Source organism: Arachis hypogaea, chromosome 20 (assembly GCF_003086295.3).
Source record: "Arachis hypogaea cultivar Tifrunner chromosome 20, arahy.Tifrunner.gnm2.J5K5, whole genome shotgun sequence".
Taxonomy (NCBI): domain Eukaryota; kingdom Viridiplantae; phylum Streptophyta; class Magnoliopsida; order Fabales; family Fabaceae; genus Arachis; species Arachis hypogaea.
In genome coordinates, this window is record NC_092055.1 from 33,633,699 (window position 1) to 33,646,518 (window position 12,820).

At 37.4% G+C, this 12,820-nt stretch overlaps 1 non-coding gene across 1 annotated transcript; it reads right to left on the minus strand.

Annotated features, from left to right (window-relative positions):
- Positions 1 to 1,587: 1,587 nt before the first annotated feature.
- On the minus strand, positions 1,588 to 1,695 carry LOC112788205 (small nucleolar RNA R71). Its single transcript, XR_003195579.1, has one exon. It is a non-coding gene; the product is annotated as a small nucleolar RNA R71 (small nucleolar RNA).
- Positions 1,696 to 12,820: the final 11,125 nt, after the last annotated feature.

The window sequence follows — 12,820 nt, forward strand, 5'->3', positions numbered from 1 at the left end:
TCTTGACATTCAAAGTGTTCTTGCATGCATTGTGTGTTTTGATTCATAATTTTCATGTTTTAAATCTTTTGGTTGTTTTCCTCTTTCTTCATTAAAAAATCAAAAATCAAAAAAATATCTTTCCCTTTTTCATCTCATAAAATTCGAAAATTTGAGTTGACTTTTTCAAAAATTTTTAAAATCTAGTTGTTTCTTATGAGTTAAATCAAATTTTCAATTTAAAAATCCTATCTTTTTCAAATCTTTTTCAAAAATCAAATCTTTTTCATTTTTTCTTTCATATTTTTGAAAATTTCAAATTGATTTTCAAAAATCTTTTTCTTATTTTGTTTCATAATTTCAAAATCTTTACTAACAATTAATGTGATTAATTCAAAAAAATTTTAAGTTTGTTACTTGCCTAGTAAGAAAGGTTCAATCTTTAAATTTTAAAATCATATCTTTTTGTTTCTTATTAGTCAAGTAATCAACTTTAATTTTCAAAATCAAATCTTTTTAAATTTCTTTTTCAAAACTTCTTCAAAATAAATGTCAATCACATCTTTTTCAAAATCAATTTCAAAATATTTTCTAACCTCTTATCTTTTTAAATTGATTTTCAAATCTTTTTCAAATTAATCCTATCTTTTTGTTTCAATCATATCTTTTTCAAAACCACCTAACTACTTTTCTCTCTCTAATTTTCGAAAATTACTAACCCCTTTCTCAAAAATTTATTTTAATTAACTAATTATTTTAAATTCTAATTTAATTTAATTTCATTTTTCTTTTTAAAACTTTTGAATTTTAACTTTAATTTTAAATTAAAAACAAAAACAAAAATATTCTTATTTTATTTATTTAATTTTCGAATTCTTCCCTCTCTCATCTCATTCTAATTATTTATTTATCTGCTCAGACCCCTCTTTCACTCAAAAATTCGAACCCACTCTTCTCTTCTGTGTTTGAATTCTCATCTTTTTCCTCTTCTATTCTTCTCTTCTTATACTTACATAAGGAATCTCTATACTGTGACATAGAGGATTCCATATTTTCTTTTGTGTTCTCTTTTTCATATGTGCAGAAACAAGGATAAGAACATTCTTGTTGAAGCTGATCCCGAAACCTAAAAGGACTCTGAAGAGGAAGCTAAGGGAAGCTAAAGCACAACTCTCTGGAGAAAATCTGACAAAAATTTTCGAAAAAGAAGGAGACATGGCCGAAAATAATAACAATACAAGGAAGATGCTTGGTGACTTTACTGCACCAAATTCCAATTTACATGGAAGAAGCATCTCAATCCCTGCCATTGGAGCAAACAATTTTGAGCTAAAGCCTCAATTAGTTTCTCTGATGCAACAGAACTGCAAGTTTCATGGACTTTCATCAGAAGATCCTTTTCAGTTCTTAACTGAATTCTTGCAAATCTGTGATACTGTTAAGACCAATGGGGTTGATCCCGAGGTCTACAGGCTTATGCTTTTCCCATTTGCTGTAAGAGATAGAGCTAGAATATGGTTGGACTCTCAACCTAAAGATAGCCTGAACTCTTGGGATAAGCTAGTCACGGCTTTCTTAGCCAAGTTCTTTCCTCCTCAAAAGCTTAGCAAGCTTAGAGTGGATGTTTAAACCTTCAAACAGAAAGAAGGTGAATCCCTCTATGAAGCTTGGGAGAGATATAAGCAATTGACTAAAAAGTGTCCTTCTGACATGCTTTCAGAATGGACCATCCTGGATATATTCTATGATGGTCTATCTGAATTATCAAAGATGTCATCGGACCATTCTGCAGGTGGATCTATTCACCTAAAGAAAATTCCTGCAGAAGCTCAGGAACTCATTGACATGGTTGCAAATAACCAGTTCATGTACACTTCTGAAAGGAATCCTGTGAGTAATGGGACGCCTCAGAGGAAGGGAGTTCTTGAAATTGATACTCTGAATGCCATATTGGCTCAGAATAAAATATTGACTCAGCAAGTCAATATGATTTCTCAGAGTCTGAATGGATTGCAAGCTGCATCCAACAGTACTCAAGAGGCATCTTCTGAAGAAGAAGCTTATGATCTTGAGAACCCTGCAATAGCAGAGGTGAATTACATGGGTGAACCCTATGGAAACACCTATAATCCCTCATGGAGAAATCATCCAAATTTCTCATGGAAGGATCAACAAAAGCCTCAACAAGGCTTTAATAATGGTGGAAGAAACAGGTTTAACAATAGCAAGCCTTTTCCATCATCCACTCAGCAACAGACAGAGAATTCTGAGCAGAATCCATCTAGCTTAGCAAATATAGTCTCTGATCTATCTAAGGCCACTCTAAGTTTCATGAATAAAACAAGGTCCTTCATTAGAAATTTGGAGGCACAAGTGGGCTAGCTGAGTAAAAGGGTCACTGAAACTCCTCCTAGTACTCTCCCAAGCAATACAGAAGAGAATCCAAAAAGAGAGTGCAAGGCCATTACCTTACTTGGTGTGGCCAAACTCAAAGAGGAGGAGGAGGACGTCAATCCTAGTGAGGAAGACCTCCTGGGACATTCACTGACCAATAAGGAGTATCCCTTTGAGGAACCAATAAGGAGCAATAAGGAGTATCCCTTTGAGGAACCAAAGGAATCTGAGGCTCATCTAGAGACCATAGAGATTCCATTGAACCTCCTTTTACCATTCATGAGCTCTGATGACTATTCATCTTCTGAAGAAGATGAAGACATTGTTGAAGAGCAAGTTGCTTAATATTTAGGAGCAATCATGAAGCTGAATGCCAAATTATTTGGTAATGAGACTTGGGAGGATGAACCTCCATTGCTCATCAAGGAACTAAATGCCTTGGTTCAGCAAACTCTACCTCAAAAGAAACAAGATCCTGGTAAATTCCTAATTCCCTGTAACATAGGCACCATGACCTTTGAGAAGGCTCTGTGTGACCTGGGGTCAGGAATAAACTTAATGCCACTCTCTGTAATGGAGAAACTTGGGATCTTTGAGGTGCAAGCTGCCAGAATCTCATAAGAGATGGCAGACAACTCAAGAAAACAGGCTTATGGACTGGTAGAGGACGTGCTAGTAAAGGTTGAAGGCCTTTACATCCCTGCTGATTTCATAATCCTAGACACTGGGAAGGATGAGGATGAATCCATCATCCTTGGAAGACCCTTCCTAGCCACAGCAAAAGCTGTGATTGATGTGGACAGAAGAGAGTTGGTCCTTCAACTGAATGAGGACAACCTTGTGTTTAAAACTCAAGGATCTCCTTCTGTAACCATGGAGAGTAAGCATGAAAAGCTTCTCTCACTGCTGAGTCAACCAAAGCCCCCACAGTCAAACTTTAAGTTTGATATTGGGAGGCCACAACCAAACTCTAAGTTTGGTGTTGAACCCCCACATTCAAACTCTAAGTTTGGTGTTGGGAGGTCCCAACAATGCTCTGAATATCTGTGAGGCTCCATGAGAGCTCACTGTCAAGCTATTGACATTAAAGAAGCGCTTGTTGGGAGGCAACCCAATGTTATTTAATTATATCTATTTATTTTCTATTGTTATTTTATGTTTTTTTTAGGTTGATGATCATGTGGAGTCACAAAAACTACTGAAAAATTAAAAACAGAATAAAAAAACAGCAAAAGAAACAGCACACCCTGGAGGAAGAGCACTCTGGTGTTTAAATGCCAGAAACAAGCATCTGTCTGGCGTTTAACGCCAGAAACAAGCACCAAGCTGGCATTTAACGCCAGAAACAAGCATCAACCTAGCGTCAAACGCCAGAAACAGGCTACATATGGGAGTTTAACGCCAAAAACAGGCAGCAGTCTGGCGTTAAACGCCAATATTGCATACAAAGGGCATTTTGCACGCCTAATTGGAGTAGGGATGTTAAGTCCTTGACCCCACAGGATCCCCACCTACCCTAACTCTCTCTTCACACCTTTTCATAACCCTCTTCCCCAAATACCCTTCACCAATCACCTCAATCACTCTTCCCCATCACCTCTTAACCACTCACATCCCTCCACTCTTCCCCATAAACCCCACCTACCTCCAAAATTCAAACTCTTTTTCCTCCCAAACCCAACCCTAATGGCCGAACCCTAAACCTCCCCCCGCTCCTATATAAACCCCTCATTCCTTCTTCATTTTCACCCAACACAACCCTTTCTTCTTCTCCTTGGCCGAATACACACCTCTCTCCCTCTCCTCCATTTTTCTTCTTCTTCTCCTTCTTTCTTTCTTCTTTTGCTCGGGGACGAGCAAACATTTTAAGTTTGGTGTGGTAAAAGCATTGCTTTTTATTTTTCCATAACCATTAATGGCACCTAAGGCCAGAGAAACCTCAAGAAAGAGGAAAGGGAAGGCAATTGCTTCCACCTCTGAGTTATGAGAGATGGAGAGATTCATCTCAAAGGTCCATCAAGACCACTTCTATGAAGTTATGGCCAAGAAGAAAGGGATCCCTGAGGTCCCTTTCAAGCTCAAAAAGAGCGAATATCCGGAGATCCGACAAGAGATTAGAAGAAGAAGATGGGAAGTTTTCTCTAATCCTATTCAACAAGTTGGGATCTTAATGGTTCAAGAGTTCTATGCAAATGCATGGATCACTAGGAACCATGATCAAAGTGTGAACCCGAATCCAAAGAATTGGCTTACCATGGTTCGGGGGAAATACTTAGATTTCAGTCTGGAAAATGTAAGGTTGGCGTTCAACTTGCCAATGATGCAAGAAAACGCATGCCCCTACACTAGAAGGGTTAACTTTGATCAAAGGTTGGACCAAGTCCTCATGGACATATGTGTGGAAGGAGCTCAATGGAAAGTTGACTCAAGAGGCAAGCCGGTTCAATTGAGAAGACCGGACCTTAAGCCTGTAGCTAGAGGATGGTTGGAGTTCATTCAACGCTCAATTATTCCTATTAGCAACCGGTCTGAAGTTACTATAGACCGGGCCATCATGATCAATAGTATCATGATTGGGGAGGAAGTGGAAGTTCATGAGATTATACCTCAAGAACTCTATAAGGTGGCTGACAAGTCTTCCACTTTGGCAAGGTTAGCCTTTTCTCACCTCATTTGCCACCTCTGCAATTCGGCTGGAATTGACATAGAGGGAGACATCCTCATTGATGAGGACAAGCCCATCACTAAGAAAAGGATGGAACAAACAAGAGATCATGGATCTCAACAAGAGCATGAGGAAATTCCTCACCATGAAATCCCAGAGATACCTCAAGGGATGCACTTTCCTCCACAAAACTATTGGGAGCAAATCAACACTTCCCTAGGAGAATTAAGTTCCAACATGGGACAACTAAGGATGGAGCACCAATAGTACTCCATCATTCTCCATGAGATTAGAGAAGATCAAAGAGCTATGAGGAAGGAGCAACAAAGACAAGGAAGAGACATAGAGGAGCTCAAGAGAACCATTGGTTCTTCAAGAAGAGGAAGACGCCACCCTCACTAAGGTGGACCCGTTCCTTAATCTCCTTGTTCTTATTTTCCTGTTTTTCGTTTACTATGCTTCATGTTTATTTATGTTTGTGTCTTTATTACATGATCATTAGTGTTTAAGTGTCTATGTCTTAAAGCTATGAATGTCCTATGAATCCATCACCTCTCTTAATTGAAAATTGTTCTAAAAACAAAAGAACAAGAAGTACATGGTTTCGAATTCATCCTTGAAACTAGTTTAATTATTTTGATATGGTGATAATACTTTTTGTTTTTTGAATGAATGCTTGAACAGTGCATATGTCTTTTGATATTGTTGTTTATGAATGTTAAATATGTTGGCTCTTGAAAGAATGATGAAAAAGGAGAAATGTTATTGATAATCTGAAAAATCATAAAATTGATTCTTGAAGTAAGAAAAAGCAGTGAATACAAAAGCTTGCGAAAGAAAAAAAGAAGAAAAAAAAATGGCGAAAAAAAAGGGGAAGAAAAAGAAAAAGCAAGCAGAAAAAGCCAAAAGCTCTTTAAACCAAAAGGCAAGAGCAAAAAGCCAATAGCCCTTAAAACCAAAAGGCAAGGGTAATAAAAAGGATCCAAGGCTTTGAGCATCAGTGGATAGGAGGGCGTAAAGGAATAAAGTCCTGGCCTAAGCGGCTAAACCAAGCTGTCCCTAACCATGTGCTTGTGGCGTGAAGGTGTCAAGTGAAAACTTGAGACTGAGCAGTTAAAGTCAAGGTGCAAAGCAAAAAAAGAGTGTGCTTAAGAACCCTAGACACCTCTAATTGGGGACTTTAGCAAAGCTGAGTCACAATCTGAAAAGGTTCACCCAGTTATGTGTTTGTGGCATGTATGTATCCGGTGGTAATACTGGAAAACAGAGTGCTTAGGGCCACGGCCAAGACTCATAAAGTAGTTGTGTTCAAGAATCAACATACTGAACTAGAAAAATCAATAACACTATCTGAAATCTAAGTTCCTATAGATGCCAATCATTCTGAACATCAATGGATAAACTGAGATGCCAAAACTATTCAAGAGGCAAAAAGTTACTAGTCCCGCTCATCTGATTGGAGCTAAGTTTCATTGATATTTTGGAATTTATAGTATATTCTCTTCTTTTTATCCTATTTGATTTTCAGTTGCTTGGGGACAAGCAACAATTTAAGTTTGGTGTTGTGATGAGCGGATAATTTATACGCTTTTTGGCAGGGTTTTTACATAGTTTTTAGTATGATTTAGTTAGTTTTTAGTATATTTTTTTTTAGTTTTTAAATAAAATTCACATTTCTGGACTTTACTATGAGTTTGTGTGTTTTTCTATGATTTCAGATAATTTCTGGCTGAAATTAAGGGACTTGAGCAAAAATCAGATTCAGAGGTTGAAAAAGGACTGCAGATGTTGTTGGATTCGGACCTCCCTGCACTCAAAGAGGATTTTTTGGAGCTATAAGAGTCCAAATGGTGCGCTCTTTTTTTTTTAGAAAGTAGACATCCAGGGATTTCCAGAAATATATAATAGTCCATACTTTGCCCGAGTTTAGAAGACGCAAACTGGCGTTCAACGCCAGCTTTCTGCCCTATTCTGGAGTTAAACGCCAGAAACAGGTTGCAAAGCAGAGTTAAATTCTAGAAACAGGTTACAAACTGGCATTAAACTCTACGGAATACCTCTACACATGAAAGCTTCAATGCTTAGCCCAAGCACACACCAAGTGGGCCCGGAAGTGGATTTCTGCATCATTTACTCATTTTTGTAAATCCTAGTAACTAGTTTAGTATAAATAGGACTTTTTACTATTGTATTTATATCTTTGATCAGACTTATGCTATCTTATACCTTTATGGAGGCTGGCCATTCGGCCATTCCTGGACCATTATCACTTATGTATTTTCAACGGTAGAGTTTCTACACACCATAGATTAAGGTGTGGAGCTCTACTGTTCCTCATAAATTAATGCAAAGTACTATTATTTTTCTGTTCAATTCAAGCCTATTTCTTCTTTAAGATATCCATTCGCACACAAGAACATGATGAATGTGATGATTATGTGATGCTCATCACCATTCTCACCTATGAACGCGTGCCTGACAACCACTTCCGTTCTACATGCAAACAAGCTTGAATGTGTATCTCTTAGCCTCCTGATCTATGATCAGAGTCTTCGTGGTATAGGCTAGAATTATTGGCGGCCATTCTTGAGATCTGAAAAGTCTAAACCTTGTCTATGGTATTCCGAGTAAGATCTGGGAAGGGATGGCTGTGACGAGCTTCAAACTCGCGAGTGCTGAGCGTAGTGACAGACGCAAAAGGATTACTGAATCCTATTCCAGTATGATCGAGAACCGACAGATGATTAGCCGTGCAGTGACAGCGCATTTTGGACCATTTTTACTGAGAGGACGGGAAGTAGCCATTGACAACGGTGATGCTATACATAAAGCTTGCCATGGAAAGGAGTAGGAATGATTGGATGAAGACAGCAGGAAAGCAGAGGTTCAGGAGAAACAAAAGCATCTCTATACGCTTATCTGAAATTCTCACCAATGAATTACATAAGTATTTCTATCCTATTTTATATTTTAATTATATTTTAATTATCAATTCACCATAACCATTTGAAATCTGCCTGAATGAGATTTACAAGGTGACCATAGATTGCTTCAAGCCGACAATATCCGTGGGATCGACCCTTACTCACGTAAGGTTTATTACTTGGACGACCCAGTGCACTTGCTGGTTAGTTGTGCGAAGTTGTGACAAAGAACTAAAATTATGAACGTGCGTATTAAGTTTTTGACGCCGTTACCAAGGAATGAACGATCACGATTTTGCATACCACCTAGTTAACCCCTTACATCGAGGAGTAAGTCAATCAAGCATAATTGACCTTAATTCATAAGTCCTAGCTAACTCACCAAACTAGTTGATAAAAAGCTAGCGTCAATGGAAACAAGAGTCAACTAACTACCTAAGAATTACCACTAAATATCGGACATTATGACTCTAGTACCCTAGGAACTCAAATCCCAAGCCAAGGTGTGAAAATCTACTCAAAACTCATAATTGGCATTTTTACAAACACCTTGTGTGCATAAAAGTAAAACATGGAAATTTGTAAGGGAAAATGGAAAACTATAACCAACCATTCACAAAATCAAATATAAACAAGCAATCAAACATAAAGAGAGCATAAAGCATTAAATTCATCAATCAAAACTTCAAGAAACTCAAAATTACAATTATGAACAAGTAACTTGAACCAAAAGGAAATGAAAGTAAAAGTTCTATAATTAAAGAAGAAATTGAGAGTACTTACAATCAAAGAAGCAAAATCCAAAATCAAGCTTGCTATAAAATGCTACAATGGAGATGGAAATGAAACCTTAGGAGAGCAATCTACTCTACTCCTACTCCTACTCCTAATTAACTATGCTAAAAAATGTAAAATATGGCCTTCTACTCTAATGCCTTCATATGGCTTCAATCCCCTTGATATAGCACTTCATTTCAGCCTTTCAGCCTTCCAAAATGGGCCAAGAGGCCTCAGAAATTGCGAAGCACGAGTTTCTTTAATGAAATCAAATGTAGAGTCCTGTGCATACGCACAGATGTGTACATACGCACACTTGGCTGAAAGTTGATCTGTGCGTATGCACAGGTGGTTGTGCGCTTGCACACATGGAAATTCCTTCTTGTGCGCATGCACAGTTGCTTGTGCACACGCACACTTCGCTGTGTGTGCTTTCCTTGTTTTCTTCATATTTTCTCCCTTGTACATGCTTTCTTCCACTTTTGGCTATCCATTCTTGCCTCTAAGGTCTGAAAGCACTCAGCAAATATGTCATGGCATCAAATGGAGTAAAAGTGGAATTAAATTGCTCGTTTCAAGCACAAAATTGCATGTTTTCACATTTATGATCAATTTGGGGACAAAACACAAAAGTATGCTATTTTGATGCTTAAGTGTGAGTTCATGTGCTAGAATCCATCCAAATTGAGTCAAATATATCATCAAATATGGACTCATCAATTCTCCCACACTTAAACAATAGCATGTCCTCATGCTAAACCAACAAGGAGAATGATCAAAAAGGGTAATCAACTTATTAAATGCAACTACCTATATGCATGCAAGTATGTATATACTATCCATACCTATATATCTATCTATGGTATCTATGTTAAATTGGTGAAAACAAACAATCAAATTCCCAAGCAAGTATAGAAAAATAGGGCTAAGCAAAGAATTAGCTCAATGCAATCAAAATCTAAAGAATTGATTCAACTATCAAAATGAAGCAACTTGCAAGAATACATGATAAGAGGTTTGGAAACATAGAGTCGAGTAATTGAACCCTTACTAGATGTGTATACACTCTAATCACTCGGTGTCTAAGGGTCAATTCACTCAAGTCTTCTCTAATCATGTTTCGAGAATTTGCTTTTCATCTAACAATCAACAACAAGTGATACATGAATGCACTTATCATGAGGACTTATTAGGGTTGTAATGGGGTTAGGGTCAAGGTGGGATAGATATGGCCAAGTAGACTAAAATGATTGAATCCTTGATTAGTTTAAGTATCCAACTCAACCTTTAACAATCCAAATCACAAAATATGCAACCTAACTTCCCCTTCTCACTTTTTACACATATTCATGTATGCTCTTTCATTTACATCACATATGCATTTATTATTTGTTTCCTTTCTCTTTGGGATAACTTTTGTCCCCTTTTTTATTGATTTTTTTTAGTAAAGATAAATGCATATGGTTCAATAGCTCATACATGAATGCACCCATTTTCCAAATTTTCAATGAAAATTCCAAAACAATATTTTCATTCACCACCAATGTTTCCCAAAATTCCCCCATACTTAGATAAAACACACTCCTCAACCTAAGCTAATCAAGAATACAATCCAAGGTAAATTCATGATTTTTCGCTTAAGGTTGTGATGTGCTAATATCAAGAACAATGGGGTAGATAAAGCTCAAAAGGGGTTAACAATGGTAGATGCAAAGGGTAGGCTATATGGGTAAAGTAAGCTTTTTATCAAAGATGACCTCAATCATACTCAATGCAATTCAAAACATCAATCATTGGACATAAATAATTAAGCAAAACCAGGATCACAATCATAAAAGGAGTTTATCACACAAGAACAAAATTTGTGGTTGAGAATGTGCAACCACTCAATTGAAGCTCAAATCTCACTTGGTATTTGTTCTTTACTCTTCTATGTTTCATAAAAATCATTCAAGCAAGTTTGAAAACAATTTTCCGATTAATTCAATAGAGTGCCCTTGAAACAAAATTCTTAGAAATCCTTGTTGTTTTTCACCAAAATTATTTCCTATATGTATGTATGTATGTTGTGATGGATGCATTTTTTCAAAAATTTCCTAGTTCTATTCCTAATTTTCAACATCCAAAAACTAACATGAACAATTAGGACAAAATTGAACTAGGTGCTATACTATTTACATCATCCAATCATAACTTCTATCTATAAAATATATACCATGCAAAAGGTGCAAAATGAAATAACTATGGATGAGCTGAGATGTATATATATATACTAGAAGAAAGTGCAATGCAACAATCAAAAACACTCCAAATATCTACAAGAAACATAGTAAGTGCAAAGTGTTCGGGAAAGTAAGTTTACGCCGCAAAATGATGAATCCTCCCCCACACTTAAGCGTTTCACGGTCCTCTGTGCACAAACACGTTTTGAGGAGAATGTCTCTAAGTTCCTCCACCTTCGGTTGGTGGATGTTGGGGCTTGGGTTGTGTGGAAATCGTCAAGTCCATTGTATGCTTGGCATCTCCCTCCTCGATGTCCTTCTCCTCTCCCAACTCCTTGCTTTCACGTCTCATCCTCAAAAAGAATGGATAAAGTATAATTAAGAATCAAAAGGCAAGTGGAACAAAAGGGTAAAGGGGTAAGCAAATAAGAATCTAATTGAGGAAGTTTGTATAGTTGTGTGGTATGATGAAAAGATGAGCCATGTGTGTATTTCAAGTGTGCACGCGGTTAGAATTCACACAACGGTCGATGAAAATGGCATCCACATAATCAAAATTTAAGCATGAGTTCCTCAATTAAATGGTCTAAGTTGAAAGCAATGAATGAGCATCAATTAAATACAAGCAAACCTAGGCAACTACAACAAGAGTGAATTGAATGTAGGACATATTGGATATTGAAATTGTGCAAGTGAAAGGATAAAATTGATATAAAATAGCACAACAAACAATAACCAATGTAATGATGAAGAAAAACTACCTATTCATCCTTAAGAATAAGGCAATAATAACATGGGAAGGTGCTTGCTACAAAAAGTGACAAGTCTTGATAGAATCAAGTTAAGTCAACTCAAATAAATGTAAAGCATTAACAAGGAGCAAATACCTTGTGATGTGATTATATTGACTTAAAGACCATGATGAACAAGGAATTCCATTCAATTTACTAAATTCAATATGTAATTGTTAAAAAATTACACCAAATAAGAGACAAAAAGTCAATTTCTAATCAATTTGGTGCTAGCAACTCAAGATAATGATTAGAATGCCAAACAAAGGTACGGTCTAACACATATGGTCATGACAACATATGAATAAGACAAAAAGTTCATTTAGGAAATATGTCAAATACATGGAGTGCAGTGCACAAATTCAACAAATTCAAGCATCAACGGCCCATAAGTCAAAAATTGAACACTTGCAATGAAAAAACAAATAAAGCATTAAGCAAAACTTAAGCTAAATACCCGAAGTAAAATAAAGAAAATAGAAATCAAGCAAGCAACTAAACATAACAAGAAAATTCAAATAAGAAAATTGAAAATATGAAGAATAGGAAAGAAAGGGATAGGCAACAGTGGCACCTATGTTAGCCACTGCAAGGCTCACGGCGACGGAGCTTCACCGGAGAAGAGAAGAAAGAGAGAAGAAAAAGAAAAAAGGAAGAAGGAATAAAAGAAAGAGGAAGGAGAAGAAGAAAAAGAGAAGAAACAGGGAGAGAGAGAGAGAGAGAGAGATGGTAGTCGTTCTGGCACCAGTGGCGGCGGTCGGACGGCGATGGTGGTGGTCGGCGGAGGATGGCTGGGTTGGGGGTGGTAGAAGAAGAACGGAGGAAAGAAGAGAGGAAGAAAGGGTATGGAAGGGACTGGCGTGACAGGGCACCCTTTTCTCATTATTGCATAGACCGCGACCCGTGCGTATGTACAAAGGTGTGTGCGTACGCACACCAGCAAAGATTTGCGGCGTTCAGATGCACCAGACGTGCGAGCGCTGCTGGCAGAGAGGGTTTAAAGATGTGTGTGTGCGCACAGGCCTGTGCGCAGGCACAGAACACTCTTCTTCTTCCTCTTTTTTTTTG